At 37.6% G+C, this 20,937-nt stretch overlaps 1 protein-coding gene across 4 annotated transcripts in view; it reads left to right on the top strand.

The window, feature by feature from the left end:
• Nucleotides 1–20,937, top strand: part of LINGO2 (leucine rich repeat and Ig domain containing 2) — a 1,114,992-nt gene that overhangs the window by 458,176 nt on the left and 635,879 nt on the right. For all 4 annotated transcript variants that reach the window (XM_044756857.2, XM_070495517.1, XM_044756855.2 and 1 more), the window contains one exon: nucleotides 18,517–18,597. The gene's annotated coding sequence lies outside the window, so the exon portion shown is untranslated. The remainder of the gene's footprint in view (nucleotides 1–18,516; nucleotides 18,598–20,937) is intronic.

Genomic DNA, 20,937 nt, shown 5'->3' with positions numbered 1-20,937 from the left:
CTCTTTATTTCATTCAATCCCAGAATTAAGCCAGTGACACAGAAAACAGACTTTGGAGATAATGGTTGCTGAGCTCAGACTCCATCTCTAGGACTTACTTGATGTCTCTTAGTCCTTTAATCTGTTTCCTAATTTGTTAGATGAAGTTAATAACAACTTATATATTTTCTTGATAAATTGCATTATATGTAATCTTTAGCTCTGCTCTGGCTTATAGTAAGAATTCAATTCTAGCTGTTTGATGCTACTAGTATCGTTATTTAACAATAATCTATTACAGCAGTAGTAGCCTGATGCATCCCTAATATTATGCAAGCTTTTAAAATCCTTTATGCTAAAACTCCACGTGGAGATGTGAATAACTTTCATAAAATAATATGGACATTCATTATATAAATGCCAGACAAAAGATTGCCCAGATCACTAAGATATGTGATGGATATTCTTTTAAATGTTTCAGTATACAGATATGCTGCTTCTTTTTAAGATATAATTTTTTGCCACAGTTCCTTAAGGGTATGGTAGAGAAGCAAAACATTCTATCAGTGATTAAGACATAAGGCTTTGCTTGCACATGGAGGATAGAGGCTATAGGGAGAAAAAAAGTCAATTTTTGATCCAATGCAATAAAGGTCAGTGAAGGCCTCAGGTGCATTTACTGTGATGTGGGAAAGCATGAAAAAGCCTAAATTCCATGAATACTTTTGTTTCTACAAATCAACTTTACCCAAGGGTCAGCTACCATGAAAATAATCAAAGTTGGTGAAATTAGTACAGTAACTTTATATGTGATTTGAGGATGTGAAGAATTTGAGGGTAAACTGGCATCCTGTGAATTAAATTTTGGCAAAATTACATGATTCCATCAAGAATGTCCACCAGTCTCCCTTGGCCATCATTGAAATGTATCTTTATCAGAGAATAGTTCTTTTGGTTTAATGTAGTAGTTTTCAAACTGTCTTATTCAGAACCCTGTGGTTCCTCACGGATGCTGCTGGGCTGACATTGTGTGTGTTAAGAGGTATGGTAGATGTCGAGCCAGCATCACACTGGATTTTCTACAAACCCCACCCATATGTCCCTGTATGAGTCTCTATTAAAATGCAAATAGAATTAAGCTTTATAGTCTTTTAACCCTTGGGAGTGAGTTAGCTTGACAGAATGTGAAGGGTTGTGAAGTATCTGAGAGGTTCGTTGTCAGGAGGTGTGAGGCGGAAGGATGGAATGGTGGACTGAGAGATTTGCCTAAATTGACTGGGAGAGGATGGATGGAATGGGGAGTCAAGTGAAGGAGATAGAAATTCCAAAGATAGGCATTTCTTCCTGATTTGTAGTTATGATAAGATCTCCTCTAGAAACAACTTTGAGAAATATTTGCAAAAGTGTTCATGAAGGTAAAATAAAATGCTCTAGAAACAGACTCCAACTATTTTTCTTAGTGGGAAATGATGAAGGCATGTCCCAGGTCAAGGGCAGTAGGTAGGGACGAAAGAATAAAAGTGATCAAGTGACATTTCACAGCATTGGGTTTGATGACTAATCGGCTGAGGGAGCAGGGTTGGAGAAAGAAATCTAGCTTGAACAATGGGTAGATGGTGGTACTACTAGCCATGAGTGATTTTATCTTTTCTTGATATACATTGTATTAGTTTTCTTTTGCAATCTAACAAGTTACCACAAAGTCTAAATCAACACAACACACATTTTCATCTCATAGTTTCTGTGAGTCAGGAGTCGGGGCTCAGCTTAGGTGGGTCCTCTGCTCAGGGTCACCCAAGTCTGTAATGAAAGTGTTGGCTGGCCCATGTTCTTATTTAGAGGCTCAACTGGGGAAGGTCCCTGTCCAACCCCACTCAATTGGTTGACAGATTCATTGTCTTGGAGTTGTAGGACCGAGGGCCCTGGCTTATTGCTGGCTGTAACTGGTGACCATCCTAAGCCTCTATTGACTGCCTTCTGTTCATAAAGTCTGATCACATTTCCTAAACACTGCCCACAGATCCTTGCAATGTGGGCTTCCCTAAGAGGGCTGCTTACTTATCAAGGCAACAAGGACCAGAACAGACTGGAGAAAGTCTGCTGCGAGACAGTCCTGCATACTCATGGAAGAGACATGACATGTGATCACCTTGCCGTATTCTATCAGTTAGACTCAAGTCACAAGTCTCATCCACAATCAAGGGAAGTAGATTTTGCAAGGGCATGAACACCAGTGGATGAGGATCATGGGCGGCCAGCTGGAGTCTGTCCACTATACACATGGAGAAATCAAAATGAACTAAGGGGATAAAGAAAGGCAGACAAAGCATTATGGGCACAGATATTTGTATACTACTACTAACGAAACCACAAAACAGAACCTAAGAAATGGCTTTGGTGAGCACTTCTGCAGTACTATGAAGGTGACTCAGAGTAGAGCTTCCTTTTTATTCTACTTGCTTAGTAATTTACACATATGTTATTATATCTGCCTGCCTGTACTTAGTTGTGTTGACAATAAATGACTGTGGTAATTAGTTCTCATTGTTTCAATGAGTTTATTTTTAAATGAGGAACATACCTTTTGGGCTTTTGAATGGGAGATACACCTGCATCCTTCCTCGGGCAATTTCCCTTAGTGAAACCATGTCACTTGAAACAATGACACTTCTCCATTTAAAGGAGTGTGGTTACAGAAAATGTTGACAGCCTGAGATTTTAGGTCTAGAAAAAGCCTGAGGCGAATAGATTAGGTTGAAGCACTGAAAAAACACAGGCATATTATTCAGTCTGTACCCAAGCAGGCTAATTTATTCCATACTTGAGAAGCTTTGTTTGGATAACTTCTGAGCTTGTTCTTGACTCAGTGCGTGTTTGACTGAGAAGTCGTTCCTTCTAAGTGCTCCCCAAAAATGCTGTTTAGGGGACTGATGAACTGAGATCATAAAGTGAATCCTTAAAGGAGTTTAATAGGGTCATTGTGATACCCTCTGCCAGAGGTAATGTATTTCTGCCCTCCGGTGTTTACTGTAGCCTGCAGCAGCTCTGTAGGCGAAGGTTCGCTTTTTACCATATGTGTAACTATGAGAATGAGCATACAACTGTTTCAAGGGATGAGGGTTGGGTTCAAAATTTCAGGAGCTTGTTCCAAGTTAACTGAACTTTTTACAAGGTTTCAAACTATTTACTTTTGTCCATGCTTTATGCAGCAGATACTTTTTCCTTTTCTCATTCACTGAATCCATGCTGATAACTGTAACTTGGCAGCTTTTCAATTTGTGATTTTGGGCACAATCGTTATATCTTATTACAATAAAACTATGTTATTGTATAACCCTGTTTCAGTAAGAAAATGGAATTGGCATCAAAATATTAAATAATAGCCGTACTTTGTATATTTCCACTAAAATAAGCAAAATAACACCATAATTGTTAGGTCGTTTGCATACATAGTAATTTAGTTTGAGCCTGCATTGATTTATTGAATGTCCATGTGCAAAGAGTGTGCAGAGGTTAATGTGATAGATTGAGCAACAGCCACATTGTGGAGTAAGACAGATCTGAGAGAGGGAGAGAGAGAAGGAAAAAGAGAGAGAAAGAGGATGAATGACCTACATATGTTCATTCAGATGAGTAGTGAGAAGGGCTGACTCTGATGAACAGCTCTCTTTTATTATCAGAAGATATATTACAGAAGAGCCTCTGGTACAGTATTCACGATAGCTTCTGTTTCTTACAATTTCCACCATTTTAAAAATGGCCAAGGAATTTCACTTGACATGGTTATTCAAGTATATTATTTGAAAATTCAAACGTAACACTGAAAATTAACTTGAGGTCAATTTTGATTATAGCGAAAATGAAACGCTGCCCTTGTAGAAGGAAGTAGTGTATTCAAGAATTTAAAAAATGCTTCTGTCTCTAATACCCTATCATTCGTGTTTCTCTTCTATATAAAGGCTATGCTCAGCCCTAAATATGAGCAGACATACTGTCTAGAGCATAAATATATCAGTGTTTCCTAACCCGTGGAGTTTACCCAGCTTTCACAGATTGTTTGTGGGTTACAATGTTCCCTTTTCATAACATTTTATTTTTTTATCATTGCCCAGGTGTATTTTTGTCATCTCCCCTACTATTCCTTCCCTGAATATCATCAATAATGTAAACAACTTGAAAAGTAGTGTAATGGCTCACCCCTGTTAAATTGAATACTTGTTACAAGTGTGACACAGAATTTGAAATGGTAGATCTTTTAAAGATATCTCTTTCTTATATTCAGCATGAGTTCTATTGTTTTAAAATCGCATCCTCAGTGGACTAGGGATGTTTAGACTCTCATATCACTGGAAATGATTATTAAAATCTGTTCTGGAATGGGGCTGGCCTTGTGGCGTAGTGGTTAAGTTCAGCATGCTCTGGTTTGGTGGCCCAGGTTCTTGGGTTCAGATCCTAGGCGTGCACCTAACTGCCTGTCAGCCATACTGTGGAGGTGATCCACAAGTACAGTAGAGGAAGATTGGCACAGATGTTAGGTCAGGGGACTCTTCCTTAACAACAACAACAGAAATCTCCTCTGGTATTATCTAAGCCAAGGAAAGCAAAAGGGCTGAAATGAATATTTCAGCAAGCTTAACTTACACAAAAACGTTCAATGGGTATGAAACTGCATTCAAAGGCTTGTTATTGTTTCTAGAGAGCAGTAAAGTGTAGGATTAAGTCTAGAAGCTGACTATTCAGTATAGATCAAAAGCATAGTCCAAGATTAAAGGGCAAATGTTTTGCTTGCTGCTTATATATCTATGTAGTTTGAAAACAGTCCCAAGATTGTACTCTATGAAATGAAATCTTACTTGAGGACTTTTGAATATTGATACAAATTTTCCACCCAGTATTTTAGCCAAACATTTGCACTATTAGTGTTTAGGCCAATTTTGAGCTACTAAAAGCCAAAAAAATTTAGTTTTCTATTTTAATGAGCTCTTTTGCACTATAGTAATTTTAAAATGTCGGTTTAATCAATAATATGTACAGTATCGGAGCCTTTGGGCATTTAAAATGTCAGTTGTTTAATTTTGAAAAATGGATATTGCCCTTACAAAATCATCTGGTCAAGCATTTGCATTAAATTATGCTTAGCACAGAGACTTACATTGCGCTTAGAATGTCTTCATCAATTATATCAGGAAGATGTAAGGCTTGAGGATCTTTGCATGTGATATCCAATTACCAGATCTTAGGGCCTGATTAATTTTCCCAATTTCTTCTCCACACAGTACAACAAAATGGCAGCGGGAAAGAAAATTAAGCTGCTGTTAAACTGTCCAATTTATACTGCTAGAACTTTAGGTTATTGATTCTCTTTCTCTTTCCACAACCCCCTCCCTCACACTCACATCACATACATGTACAAATAGTAAAAATTTATCATGCAGCCACACAAGACCCAAGCTGAATGAATTCTAGAATGCAAGCATGACTTTTGGTACTGACTCTGCAGGTAATAGTGCAAGTGAATGGTCACAGTAGACTTTGGGGAATGGTAAGAAAGATGGTATGTGGAGACTTATACACACACACACACACACACAACATGTAAAAATAAGTAGCGGGGTGATGTTACCAAATCTGTAAGATGTCTTGGAGATCTCAGACTTGGAATATAAGCAAAGGGGAAAATATAAAATTCGCTTTAAGAGTTCTAGGGAGCACCTCAAAGGCAAGGGGGTCATTCTCCAAAATGACTAACACTTAGAAATAATGAAAGGTGTATGTGAAGATCAGTTATGAGAGAGACATGATATAATATGATTCCAAAAACAGAGAAATCTAATCGATTTCAAATAAAAGCCAAATGGAAAGCCAAATCACAGATTTTTCTATTGAGTAACTCTATGTAGTGTAATCTTTATAAAAGCAGAAATTTATGGGGCTGGCCCCATCATCTATTGGTTGCATTTGTGTGCTCTGCTTCAGCAGCCCAGGCTTCACAGGTTCGGATCACAGACGCGGACCCAGTACCACTCATCAAGCAACACTATGGGGGTATCCCACGTAAAATAGAAGATTGGCACAAGCAAAAAGAGGAAGACTGGCAACAGATGTTAGCTCAGGGCCAATCTTCCTCACACACATACAAACAAACACACACAAAAGCAGAAGTTTGTTTAATAAAAACAAAAGATTCTCTTGGGAAGGACATCGATTTTTTTGTTATTGTAATGGTAATTAATAGATAAAGCTATCCACTGAATACTTACTATTTACCAACCACTGTGCTTTGACTTTGCATAAATTAGTGCCTGTTTTATAGCATAATTCCTCATCTGAAGATGAAGATCCTTAGTCACAAAGGTTAAGCAACTTGTCAAAATTCCACAGCTGGTAGCTCTCAGAGCTGAGATTCAAATTCGAGTCTATCTGACTCTTAACAGTCATTTTCATAACCACTGTGCCTACTACTTCTGCTCCACCAGGTACCGTGGACCCTGAAATTTCACACCAGAGCTTCATGTCTTTTGATTTCTAATAGCTGCTCCACTAGTTAGGAAAACACACAAAAAAAGATTCACCTGAGAGGAGCCACACTTAGATCACTTGCATGTTCCTGTGAATTGCTTCTTGAGAGCCTTGTCTCTCTTAGACTGGAGAACTTGGGGGAACCAGAAGGGGAAAAAATAATATTTGGAAGAAAGATCTAGGTTAAAAATAATGATGCAAGAATGAGAAAGATAAAATTTTAAATACCTGGTGTAGTCTGAAACTAGCTATTTTTATTTATTCTATGCATAAAAGGGGAATAAAATAATTTAAGGGGCACAAAAATTGGTTTAAGAGTATAAAAGCCAACAAATTGAAAGAAGAGAAGCAAAAATTTAATAAATCATTATATGTATTTAAAAAGTAAGAGTACGTAATACATGTGTTTGTTTGACCTTATGTGAGAAATAGCTGCACAGAGAGGAAAAGGAGGGAGAAAAGGAAATACATTATTATTTAATGAGCATCTGCTCTGTGCTAGGCACTTCTATTTTCCCACACTGTCTCTACAGAAAGCAGAGGGGCGTTAGACATGCTTGCCACGTATCAGATGCTGAATGAGTGAATGACAAAACTTCCCTGAGACAGCTTGATTGCCATTCTGCATCAGACTTTTCATCATGGTTGTATAAATACATTATAAACAGGATTATTTCGTGAGCAAACAATTACTGAGCCTTGGTTATATGGCAGGCACTGGGACAGGAGCACAGTAAGTTATAGTTTGTGATGACCAGGTCAATATTATGTCAATAATAATTACAATGTGATGAGGTAACTGTAATAGAGGCGTGCATCCAGTTGTTTGGGGGCAAACAGGAGGAAATGAGCACATTTGTATTGCTTGGGGTGGAGGAGCTTAGAAGGCTTGTCTTAAGGGTGACACTTATGGCCATCTATAAGAAAATGGCTTATGATCTTCCCACAAAAACACACTGGAAGGGCATTTTTAGTAGAAGAGGCATAGTGCAAAACCAGATGGATGTTGAGGATGTGCCCATCTAGGGATCAGTTTGTAGTTCACAGGGACCTGGTGGGCACAAAACCTGGCTAAAATTTTAGGTAGGCTCATTTGCCTTGCTTAGTGGTGATTACATGGACCCTGGAGAAGGGTTATATGACTTTAGAAAGTGCTTTCTGCCCTCGATTGAATTAATAGCAAACAGCATGGGAAGAGAACACTGACTTAATGTGAAGTATTGGTAAGGCAGTGGACAAAGTTTTGGGTACAATATTAGGAAATATGTAAATAAATGCTGTAAATACTGGAGCAAACCAAAGAGACTTTTTCAGAAGACCTGTTTTAAAACTAAGACAATAGGCATTTGCAACCTTTGGATTAATCCTGCCTATATCCTTTGGGTTTGAATAACGGTTATAACAAAGTCATTTCCAACTTCATGATTGAAAAAAGCCAAAATGTAATCATTGTTTACAAAAGAAAAAATCAGAAATAGATTATAATATGTTTAGCTATTAGGATGGGTTCTTTTTGTCGTTATCTCAGGATGGGGAGAGGGGGGAGTACTCAAAAATCGTTCTTTTTGTCTGTTCTCCAATTTTCATCACTCTGCCAATTAACTGAATAATTTACATCAGAGAATATGTGTTTTGCTAGCCTTAATTCAAAGACATCTCACTGTAGCTTTGGTTAAAATATGAATTTCTTTTCCATTCCTGTGTTTTTAAAATAATAAACACTGATCTGCCATAGAAATAGAACCAACTTTCTATAATTAAGTTCTAATATAAAATTCTTTCTATTATTTAACTCTGTATAATTTCTTCTTATTAAATATATTCAAAATAATCTAAAAGCTTCTCAATATTCATAATTAATATTGTTCCATAAATCCTTGCCAATTATTTTAAATATATGGCAATGTATTTTGAATGACCAAAATTTTTCTAATATTTTATTAATTTCAAATTTTATTTCTGAGAACACAAAATATAGACTCGTGTCTATAGAATTATATCCATAATAGTGAAACTGTCTTATAAAACTATCTGGAAAAATGAATAATGATATAAAGAAAAGCTTCAGGAAAGTAAATTAAAACCTCCTCAAGATCCCTAAGCAATATCCTGTATTAATAAGAACTATGGAAAAAGCCTACAAGATGACCTATAAAAATTGAATCCAGACTTCGGTTATGACTCTTTCATTAGTAGATTACTTTGTAAGAAGTGAAAATTTAAAGCAAAGACTAGACATGCAAATAAGACACAGTCCAGAAAATATGGAACAGGTTTAGAAAAGGCCAGGGTGGTTGGGTTCCGTGAGCCCCATTCAACTTCTATTGAAGTCATTTCCAGAGCTGTAACGATGCCCCAGTGTTCAGGTGACTGAGCAGCATCACTGAGAGTGACTGTCTTCAGTTCACAGGCCCATTTCTTATAAAGGGTGCCCCTTTCCATATAGACATATGGCTGGTAGGGAGTAGCCCTTCCAGGAAAGTGCTGAATACAAACCTAACCACTATGCTCAAGCATTGGCAACAGTGTCCTCTGAGGGTGAAGTAAGTCAGAGAACACTCACGACAGGATCTGGAAAGCTAGGTTCTGCTCCCACCTCAGCTTGTTATCAACCAGTCACTCAGCCCCTCTGGACCTCTACTTCCTGATATGTTCAAATATGATTTGAGGTCAGATTATTTTATGGGTCTTTCTAGATGAAAATTATTGTATGGGTGATTGAGTCATAAACTTTCTCTGAGAAGAGCCTATTTCTCTCTACTCTACACTTTATTTCCTAATTTCTACTGTAGATTTTTCTTTCTAAATTCTTCAGATACTACTTAGGCTGTACTATTATAGTTAAAGGAACACATTTTGGGAAGATACTCTGAAGATTATACGGGGTTCTGCAGAGAGAGAATATTGTTGAACAATATTGTTCAATATAGTTTTCCATATCTTATATAAAGAACAACATCCATGTCAGAAGACACTAGGATTGATCCATGACTCAAAATGACTCCCCAGCCCCAGTTCTTAAGTATATACAATGACACTGCTACCCTGGTATTAGAGAAGGAAACTAAAGGTTAAGCACAAACACTGTCAAGAGTGTTGCCAAGATGAGTTGCTAGCTATAAGATATTAAAGGACAAAATGGATATTCCTAAGAAAGCAGAGAAAAAGCAATTCAACAGTTCTTGGTGTGCACACTTGCTTTTTATACTTTTATCCCCAAATCTTTATTTAAACAGAGACTGGAAGGGTGATGCACACTAGGTATCTAATGTCATTTTTTGCAATAGGAGTCTTACGTCTTCTTTTATGAGGAGTAGAGTAGCAGGCGTTTTCCAAAAAGCATCGGCAGGAGTCCTCATTGATTATGCCTTAGAATATTTCAAACGGCAATTCAAGGAGATCAGAACCAAAGTTAGAAGATGAATTATGTGGGAACTGGATTTTGAGATTTTTCTAGGAGTAAAGTCTAGTCCTAAAGAACTGTATTGTAGCTTTGATAATACTGAAGAGATTTTTTTTAAAACTCAGAAATACTATATCAGAACTTTTTCCTGAGTTATCACATTTCTTGTATTCCCTAATGACCACCTGTGACAGAAATGAAAGGGGATGCAACAACCTCCCAAGAATTTTTTCAGGTGTCTTAGTCATTTCTCAAATACCTTTGAATTGAGAAATAATTGAATGGTTATAGTATTAAGAGTTTCTTTGGAGGCAGTCAATGTTCCAAACAAGTGAAACAGACTGCCATATATTATCCTTCAGTCTACATTGTATAATTTTATGGATGTCAAAGACCCTCCTGTCCAAAACTGGCTGATCTGTATTATTTTCTGTTTTTTCCAAATTTTTTCTTCTGTTCATTTGTAGATTCATGCATTTATTTAACTGATTCATTCAATAAGTATTTGTTGAGTTCCTCATAAGCTGAGCACTGTTGAGGCACCAAATTTGTTGCGGTAAGAATATAACATGGTTCCTGCTCACCTCGAGTTTGCATGCTTATGAGAAATGCAAGATATAATCAAATAATTCCACAGATAAATATAATTTCCCTGAATAGTCATAGCTCACAGTTAGTGGGTGCTTAATGTGCCAGGCACTGTTCTGAGTGCTGATATGTATTAGCTCACTTCATACTCACAACCATCGTTTTAGGTAGATAATATCGTATCACATTTTATGTGAGGAAACCAGAGCATGGCAAGGATAAACAGCTTCTCCAGTGTTGTGCAATCTAGCAAGTGGTGCATACAGGACTCAAACTTAGTAAGTGTCGGTATAAATCTTGTGCTCAAAACCACTATAGTATTCTGAGAAATGACAGGAAGGAAAACCTGAGGAAGCCATAATAGAATATCAAAGGGGACTCTCATTTAGGATGAGGCATACATTTGAAAGTGACACTGAAGGTGAAATCTAAGGGCTAGACAAAGAGAGGGGAGAAGACTGCTCTAACAGAGGAACAGCTCATGTGAGGGCCTGGATATGGGGCTCAGCTTTCAGCACATGTGGAGGCTGGAGCATGAGGGAGAGAAGGCCAGGAAGAGGGACTGGAGAAGTCAACTGAGGTCAGAAAGAGAGCGAGAGAGAAAGGAAGGAAGGAAAAGAACGAAAGAAGATCTTTAAAGTACAAAAGGAAATCATTTATGGAGAAACGATGCAATTGATATTTTAAGATAATTCTGGCTGGATTTTAGAGAATGGATTAGAAGGACAAGTAGAAAAACTAGTTAGGAGGCCATGAGAGTAATCCAGGAGACAGGTCACAACTTGGACAGTGGGGCGGCACTAGAGATGATAACATGTGGATGGATTCAGGATGCACCTGAGGAGGTGCGAGAGGAAGAACCCAGGACAACAATAGGGTATTGGCTTCTGGGTTTGGATTTCTGAGCTAAGGTATTACTGTCCGACATTCTCACCAGTAGGATTACTATCCTGAATTATGATATTTTCTCTCAAAATTCCCAGTGAAAGTGTGCCAGTATTAACTGGAATCACATTGGATTTTTTTCATGAGAGTAGTTTATTAAATGAATGTAGCACAGAACAAGAATTTAATGAATATGTATTTAGGCAGTTATAAATGGGACCCAGGTGACTAGGGCTCGGGAAACTCCATGAGAGTGTTGGATGCTGGAGTTGAAGGTGAAGAATGGGAGGTGTGAACCCAGTGAAGATGTGTGCTGAATCTGAACTAGTCTACTTGGTTAGTGTGTTTGGAGCTGGCACTTCGAGCCAGGATTTGCAGAAATGCCAATGCTCACATAAGTTTCTTATTTTGTTTGTTAATTCTCTTATACAACAAATATTTACTAGATACTGGTTTACTACCTGTTTAGTACTCTACCAGACATTGTGTATATTTGGTAAGCTGAGCAGGAATGGCCTATGCTTTCAGAAATACTTAGATCTGTGATTTTTCGTGAAAATATTTCTACCACCCTATGTGTACTTCTATGATTTGATATTTTTTGATTGTGTGGTTAAGATAGTTAAGGAACGTTTTTGTGCATACTATTATCAGAATGCCATTATTAGTGTCTTATAATCAGAGGTAGTATTGCATTGTCATTAGTAGCTCAAACTCTGGAGTCATGCCACTTTGGTGTCTGTTCGTTGCTTGGTTAGTTAATCTCTCTGTGTCTCAATTTGCCATCTTTCAATTGGGATAAAAATAATATCATTCCATTGTTGTGAAAATTTAGTGAGAAAATAGATGTAAAGTACTTAAAACAGTGCCTGGCATAAGGAAATCATTCAGTGAGCATTTTATTATTATTATTATTATTATTATTATTATTATTATATAAAAGGCACAAAATTGTCTTATATGTGTATGTATGTGTAGTCTGAAGATACAGATTCTTAAAAGATATATTTTAAGAGCAAATGAAGGATATGATTCACTTGCAAGAATTTGCAGCAGTAGAATTTTAACTTTTTAAAAGTTTAAAGACGATGAAAACTTTTAACTTGAGCGACCTAATAAAAAGATAACAGGATATTTGTTTCACTCTTGGGTTTTGAAAGATTAAAGCAAATAAAAATGCCATTATCACCACCACATACATCTCTAGGAAAGCCAAGAACAAAAGGAAATATAAGCCACCCAACAATCCAGAGTAATGTCCTCTTCATTCTGTTGGGAGCCACCAAACAAAGCAGTTTAAAACTAAACGACTTAAAATAGAGAAGAATCAAAATTCTTTCTTTTACTACTGCTTTTCTCTACTGAAGAACAGGTAATGTGCCTTTTTTGATAACACAGCATTTAGGTCCTGTGAGTGCAAGATTCTCTATTGGCATTGTCTAGGGCAACGTGTTATAAGTGGAATCTCTGTAGAATTATTTTGTCAAGTAATGCTGCCATTTTTTTTTTTTAACTTGGAAAAATGTTCACTTTTAATACTAAGAAGTTGTAATGAATACTAGAGTCAAAATTACTCAGTCAAAACCCTCAATATTTCTCCTATTCCCCTTCTATATTCTCTATTTGCTTGAGTAAATAGTATAGCTAATTTACCATGTTAGAATTATATGGTTTAATTCTCCATGTTAGCATAGCTGTTTTATGATATTAAAATTAAGAATTACATAGCTTTGTTATATTAGAGTTAAGATTGAATGAATGATATATTCTATTTTCTCTATCCTAATGGAAACGTAATGTTAAGTAAATTTATGTTTCCAGGAAATGTCATTTATATTATGTCAATTTGCTACAAATATCATATTTTTAATTGAGTTAGTTTTTCATGCAAAAACACCTTGTTTAAAACATTCGATCCTATGTTTTTATAAATGTGAATAAAAATTTTCTACTATAAGTCTAAAATTTAACATTAATTAGCAAAACAGACTGTATTGCATTTTAATAACCATCCTTTCAAACAAGAGCCACACAACAAACAGAAGAAAAGGAAAGCTTTAATTCATAACTTCATTTTTATTTAACAACCTCGAAAATGATAAAACACTTAAATCATCAGGTTCTGGTCAACCGCACTCATTACAGTTTTCAAATTTTACTAAGCACATTGCTTTCAATTTAGTATTTGTTCCAATGAGTCTCATGACCAAAGGCATCCATAGTTGATATTTTGGAGGCAGTGTTATATAGTGGAAAGGAAGAGAACTATGATCTTAAAAAAATGTTTGTGTCACTTTCTAAGCCTCAGTTCCATATTTGCAAAGGGACAGTCATTCCTATCTCACATGATTTTTTTTTTTTTTTTGGTGAAGAAGATTGGCCCTGAGCTAACATCTGTTGCCAATCTTACTCTTTTTGCTTGAGAAAGAGTGGCCCCGAACTAACATCTGTGCCCATCTTCCTCTATTTTGTGTGTGGGACACCTCCACAGCATGCCTTGATCAGTGGTGTAGGTCCACACCCGGGATTTGAACCCACAAACCTGGACTGCTAAAGTGGAGCATGCTGAGCTTTACCACTATGCCACTGGGCTGGGCCCCTCACATGACTTACTTTGTGATGAATAAATTAAATAATGCTTTTAAAGCATCATATCTAGGAACATAGTAGACAGGTTATCTCACTTCTTTCTTCTGTTCTATGGCTAAAAAGAAAAAAAAATATAACGTGAAGAGGATTCAGATGCCATATAACAATTCAAAACATTTGGTGTTCTCAGTGTATGACAGACTCCCTCTCCACAGTGTAGGGTAGATCAGTTCTCTAAGACAAAATCTCAGCCCTCCAATGTGTTGATGGAATTCCAAGTCAGAGACTGTAGACCACTTGAACGTTCCTTAGGTGGTGCTCTGTTATTTGCCTTAAGGGATCATCCAAGAAACTCATTGCTCAGAATTTTTCACCATGATAAACTCTGCCACATCGTTTTCTCTGTGTTAATGCCCTAGACATGGTCTTGTGTGAAAGTTACAACCATAACAAATAGATCATTTCAGAATATATATTTAAATATAGATTCTTAAATACAGTGATAGAAAATTAGGTTGCACAGAGTCCACAGACTATTGTATACTAAGCATTAATAATAGTGAATAAAAAATTTCAGTAAGTGAGAGGATTACTTTCCTTTGAGGAGAAGATGCCACATATATTTCCTCTGAAAAAGTCTTCTCCCATTTCCCCCAATTTGAAATCAGGTATGGGAATTACTAGAAAATGTTGTGGAGAAAGAGAGAAGAATGATAAAAATGTCAACCATTTAATTTAGAGTAGAGATTTTCAAACTTTTCCTCCTAAATACTTGTAATGATAGAGATGTAAATTCATAACTAAAGGGTGTTTATACCTAGAAATATTCACAATGTAGGTATGTATTTTTCTCTCTAAAATAGCATTGAAAGTCTAAGAAAACTATTTTTTTCCTTTGTTTTCAAATACTCTCTACCACCACCATAAACCTAAAAGATCAGCTTATCTTTGTTTGAATCAACTTAAAATATTGCTTATTCTTGGAGATTAATATACTCGTCCAAAGAAGTAAATAAAACAATTACTCCCTTATAAACTACACTTGCATACCTCTAACCTTGAAGTTAAAGTCACTTCTTTGAATAGGGATTAAATCAGCCCCTATAGTATCTTAAAACTATTAATCCCTCTAAAATTATTGTTCCAGCATTTTCGTTGACCCTCTTTAACATTTTTTTCTCTCCTCACCACTATATCCTCCTCTTGGTAATTTGTAGACAATACACCTGCCATTTAGTCAGTCACTGAGTGCTAGGGATGGTGGTAAGTGCATTGTACTTTAATCCTCACGTTAACCCGATGCTGCACTTAGAGTCACTCTCTGATTAGCATTGCACACATATTTGGAATCAACTGTAATGTATAATCATCTCATTATAGAAAGACAACAGAAAGAAGAGAGGCAATATCATGCAGTGAAAAGGATACTGACTTGGAAGCCAGAAGTTCTAGAATATTATTTTATTCCTTTCAGTAATTAATCATATGATCTTGGAAAAAAATACTTAATTTTTGTAGACCTAGGGTAAAAAATTGTGTGTGTGTTTTATGAACCTATTCGAGGTTGACTCTGAGGACTTTCTTGGGTACATTGCCTGCTTTAGGTGCGATTGTATTGAACGTCCTCAATGTGGAGGGCCCGGTTCCTCCAATTCGTTGCTCTGAGTCTCGTCCCCAGCTCAGTTGAGTCACATCCACCAATTCTTATGAAACTGATTTTTCATACTTTCCCTCTTCTTCCTCTAAACAATTTTTGTTCTGTTACTAATATCTTTCTGCTACTTTCCAAATCTTTTTGGTGTGAAGGATCTCCCCAAGTGAAGATGAGTGAGCCCCATGATCTAGGACCACATCTGGGCCTGGCACTTCTTCTTTCTTGTCACCATTTGGTACAGAATGTGATGACCCATTATTGTAACCATTGATCTACTTTTTAGGAATTACAGCTTTGCATTTCTTTCCTCCGATGTTCTATTAACAACCCAGGAAACTCTGAAGGAATTTCTTTTTATTTATTTATTTTTTTTAAGGAAGATTAGCCCTGAGCTAACTACTGCCAATCCTCCTCTTTTTGCTGAGGAAAACTGGCCCTGAGCTAACATCCATGCCTGTCTTCCTCTACTTTAATCGTGGGAGGCCTACCACAGCATGGCTTTTTTGCCAAGTGGTGTCATTTCCACACCCGGGATCCAAACCAGCGAACTCCAGGCCGCCAAGAAGCGGCATGTGCGAACTTAACCGCTGTGCCACCGGGCTGGCCCCAAGAATTTCTACTTAGACAATTCTACTTAGAAAACTCCCACCAAAAGAAACACCCCACAGACACATGTACTTTAATGGGTTTTTATCAACACATTTCCCTCACCTTCTTACTCCACTACCTTAGCTGTTCCCAACTTGTTTTCTCATTTAGCAAAATAGTCTCTCTCTAATCCTATATATCTAGTGGGTTCTTTTGCATTCATACTGTTTACCATCATAGCTTATTTTTCATCTCCTTCAAACGATATTTGGTCTTAATTAATTTGGTCTTAATTTTCTGAAATTCCAGTGTGAGAGTTGGAGATAATAACTTCCTTAAAGATGTCATAAATCTAATTTAAACGTGATCATAAACGAAAGGACTTGCGAGGTTCCAGGATCATCTCCCCACCCCTCTGGAATGCTGAAATGCAAGTTTCGAGTAATTAGATAATGGATTTTGTTTGGTAATTTTCACATGCCATGTACATTTTTAATTATTCAGTAAACATGTTAGACATTCAAAAAGCATTTTAAACAAATCAAAGATATAGAACTTAAAACTTATAATTAGTTGGAAACAGCACTTTCTTTTATGGAACATGCAACTTCCAATGTAGGATTTTTATGCTGAGATATACAATATGTGAGACAATGGCAGCTCTCTGCAAAGTGTGACAATATATATCTTGTTGATTGGATGAGGTAGGCACATGAAAGTACCTGTCACAGCACTTGTCACAGTAAGCCTTCAAAGAAAGTCTAGGATTGTTTACGTAGATTATCAGTAACAAAATGAGAGCAAGGCAAGCAATTGTGAACACAGAGTTAGAAGATGATGAGGCACTGGATTAGTTGATATGTTTGCCCAAAAGCAGGATAGTCCAGAAATTTATAAAATGCTAGGCAGCCATTCCTGGTATTTCAGTATCTTTCTCCCTAATGTCCCACTATTCTGAACTTTAGAATACTCCCTTTCTTGCCAAAAGTGGTTAATGCTTCCTTTCAAAGTTCGTTTCTTCCTCATGTAAATGTAGCATCCGATGTCTTTCTAGACTCTAATGAGACATGTTATTTGCTATGCAGAATTTATTTGGCTGGAAAGCATCTTTTCTTCAAAATGAGTTCTAATACTCAAGAATAGACAAAAGAGACAAGCACATAGTGAGGGAACCAGTATATACACCTACATATAAATATATATATACATGTGTGGCTTTTAGAAACATTAAGTTGTAATGCAATTTGTATGAATTCAGTCCTTAAAGTATAACTCCATGTGATTCCTCTTGCAATAGAATTAGAAGATGCCCATTTACTTGTGTTCTAACCCGCTACATGTACCTTGACAAAGTTATACTTCTTGGTTAGGAGCACCATTTCCCTACCAATTCTGTTTCTACTCTGACCTTTTTTGCCACCTAATGGATTAGAGATTTTCAGAAAGGGGTGGGGGTGGGGGAGAGATGTCCGTGGTGCTGGCTCATTGAGATTTCTACCTGAATTTAACAGTATGTGCATGAGGCTTGGAGTGAGGGAGATGTAAGAGAGGAATGCAAGAGTTCCCATTCTACCTGCGGGAAACAGAGAAGTAACAATGGGCAGTGGTGAAGTACCTATATATCTTGCCTATCACTTTATTTCTCTTTTAGCAAGTATATGGGAAAAAATAATGACTCAAAAATTTTCTTCCATAGATAATTGAAACATGTTGTGAAAGTTTGTTATTTAATTTTTTTTACTATATATGGTGTATATTATCTAAGTTGCATATCAATTTATCAAATGGATGACTATCATTTCCCACATTTATGAATCTTCTCCAGGAATATGATGGGACAGAAACTGAAAATACTTGCTACAATTTAGTAAAGAAGTCAATAGTAAAATCTAAACAAGGAGCCAAAACCCCCTACTATTTATAACCTGGTGTTATGACTAGAAAAATGTTTGTCTTGGTAAGGTGTGTACTATAAGAAGAAACCATTTCAATTACAAATGCTTTCGTTTTTATAGTACAACAGCCTTTCCCAGTAAAATGACATGCAATTGAGTGGTTTTATTTTTTGTAGTGTTTCATTATCCAGAGTCTCTTTTAGTGCCTTGGAAGTCCCAGACAGACATAACTTTCATTGCTATATTGAGCATTTAGCAAAAACTATGCTATATTGTGCATTTAACAGCAATATATAAGGAGGTACTTTTTAAATGGCAATGTGGAGCGATAATAAACATTTCATAGCTAATCAGCATCATTTTACAGAAACATAGATTGCTCTAAATGTTCTCTTTCACCTTCCTTTTATTTATAGGAATTGAAGAGTGCCACTGGAAAGCTGCATCATGAGCCACTTGAGCTTCTAAAGTGTCCAGTGGATTTTTAATCATATGAGGTAAATACTGAAGTTATTTTAATTATATTTTCAGGATAAGATGAAATACCATTTTGTGTCTTCAGCTTTATCTTCTTTATACCAAGCAGGACATTAATTTTCTTTTATTTAATCATATATTTAATTAAGTAGTCGCTCTGGTTTGTTAGCCCCAAAGTGGCTGGTGAAAGTTACCGGCATATTGACAATCCACTGCTGGACTTAGACATGTTTCTCTGTAAAACTATCATACATGTTACATGCGATGTGTTTTGACAGTCTTCACACTGTGTTTGTTTGCTTAAAGTAATTTTTGTTCTTTTAAACACGATGTTAGCTTGTACAAATGTTACACACAAAGTGTAATGGCTAAAGACATTTTCTTTCTTAATACTTTGACATGGGTGGTGATGTTGGAAGTATAATACTATTAATTTGAAAGGGAAGCTGAGTTACTTCTGGGCTTTTTTAAAAAGTATTCCTGGAAGGCATAACATTTGCTTACTCTGTATTTAAAAAAATTACAACTAAGAGAGTAAAAACTACCTCGTGCCCTTTCTATGGCTTATGCATGTGTGATATGGTTGACTTTCTTTTCTTAGGAAAGTCTTACTAGTTTTTCCGCCTTCTCTTTCTCTACTGGTGGTCATTTACCAAGCATCACAATAAGGTTTTTACGTTTTATTTTTTGTTTTCAGTTGTTAGAGAGTAAATTGAGACATTTGCAATCACTGCTTTCTTTTCACCACCTGAAAGTACAGAGAAAGGAACTGAGGATCCAAGCGTGCCCAGGAAGGCAAGTCTTGGCTAGTAACTGTTGAGAAAGGCTCACTTAATGCAACTCAAGAGAGACATATAGGGCTGCGTCACCTGTGTCCTCATGAACACCAAGAAATGAAGCAAAGAACATTTTCTTCTGAAAAATGGGTTTCCTGGAAAGGGAATGTGTGTGCTTCCGGCACTGCTTCACAGGTTTGTCAGACAAACCATAACAGCAAGGAAGCAATGACTTGTATGTACGTGGTCTCCCCAGGTTCAAATGGTGGATATACACACACATACATGATGCGGGGTCAGTGAGCCGAGGAGTCGAAAGAAAGATTTCTTAGACTCTCAAGATCTGGCAGTAGTGCTCTTTTATTTAGAGAATAGTGTGGAATAGCATGGGGACAGGACCCATGGGCAGGCAGAGCTCCTGCTGCTGCCGCTTCTGCTGCCCCCGCTGGCATGGGGACAGGGCCCATGGGCAGGCAGGGCAGCTGCTGCTGCCCCCGCTGGCATGGGGACAGGACCCATGGGCAGGCAGAGCTGGTGTGTGGGGACAAGACCCACGGGCAGTCAGAGCTCCTGCTGCTGCCCCTGCTGGCATGGGGACAGGACCCATGGGCAGGCAGAGCTCCTGCTGCTGCCGCATGGGGACAGGACCCATGGGCAGTCAGAGCTGGTGCTGCTGCTGCTTCTGCTGCCCCCACTGGCATGGGGACAGGGCCCATGGGCAGGCAGAGCTTCTGCTGCTGTCCCCGCTGGCATGGGGACAGGACCCATGGGCAGGCAGAGCTGGTGTGTGGGGACAAGACCCACGGGCAGTCAGAGCTCCTGCTGCTGCCGCTTCTGCTGCCCCCGCTGGCATGGGGACAGGGCCCATGGGCAGGCAGAGCTAGTGTGTGGGGACAAGACCCACAGGCAGTCAGAGCTCCTGCTGCTGCCCCGAGTTGAGGGTTAGGGCTAATTTTATAAGGCATGGGTACGTGACTTATTTTTACTGGAACAAAAGAAAAGATGATGTAAAAAGTCATTAAATGATTTCAGTGCAGATGGGGTCTGGTTATTGTGCGGTCATATAACTTTAGATACGAATCTGGCCATATAGATCGGCATGTAGGTGAGGATGCCCTGGGCTTCTCTCCCTGGGGCGGTCCTAATTCATACCATAAAAAAAGTCCACTGGGTCGTATAGTTTGGCATGTAGGCCAGGTCACCTTGGGCTTCTCTAGCTGGGGCAGCCTTAATCCACATCAATACACACACATCAGTCTAGGCTAATCTTTTGGGGTCCAGAGAAAACTGGCACTCCCTATGCACAGAATATAGATTTAAATGAAGAAAGAAGTGTATTGCAAGGAGTAATAGAGAAATTAAACAGGTCACAAAATATATGGAATTGGTCATATTTTCTAAAAAGTAAAGGCATCATTGATCAAGTTTAAATCATGAGCTGCATGATGAGGCATATGGCTCACATTTTACAAGGATCTCCATCAGGTTGGCGTGGATGAGATAATAGGAAAGACAGGACAGTTGTGTGAAGAGAATTGGAAGAAACTGCTCATTTGCTCAGCACAAAATTGTCTATATTCACAG

The sequence above is a fragment of the Equus asinus genome, chromosome 23 (assembly GCF_041296235.1).
Source record: "Equus asinus isolate D_3611 breed Donkey chromosome 23, EquAss-T2T_v2, whole genome shotgun sequence".
In the NCBI taxonomy this organism is placed as follows: domain Eukaryota; kingdom Metazoa; phylum Chordata; class Mammalia; order Perissodactyla; family Equidae; genus Equus; species Equus asinus.
The sequence above is the reverse complement of the archived record's forward strand: the minus strand, read 5'-3'. Positions and strand labels throughout refer to the sequence as shown.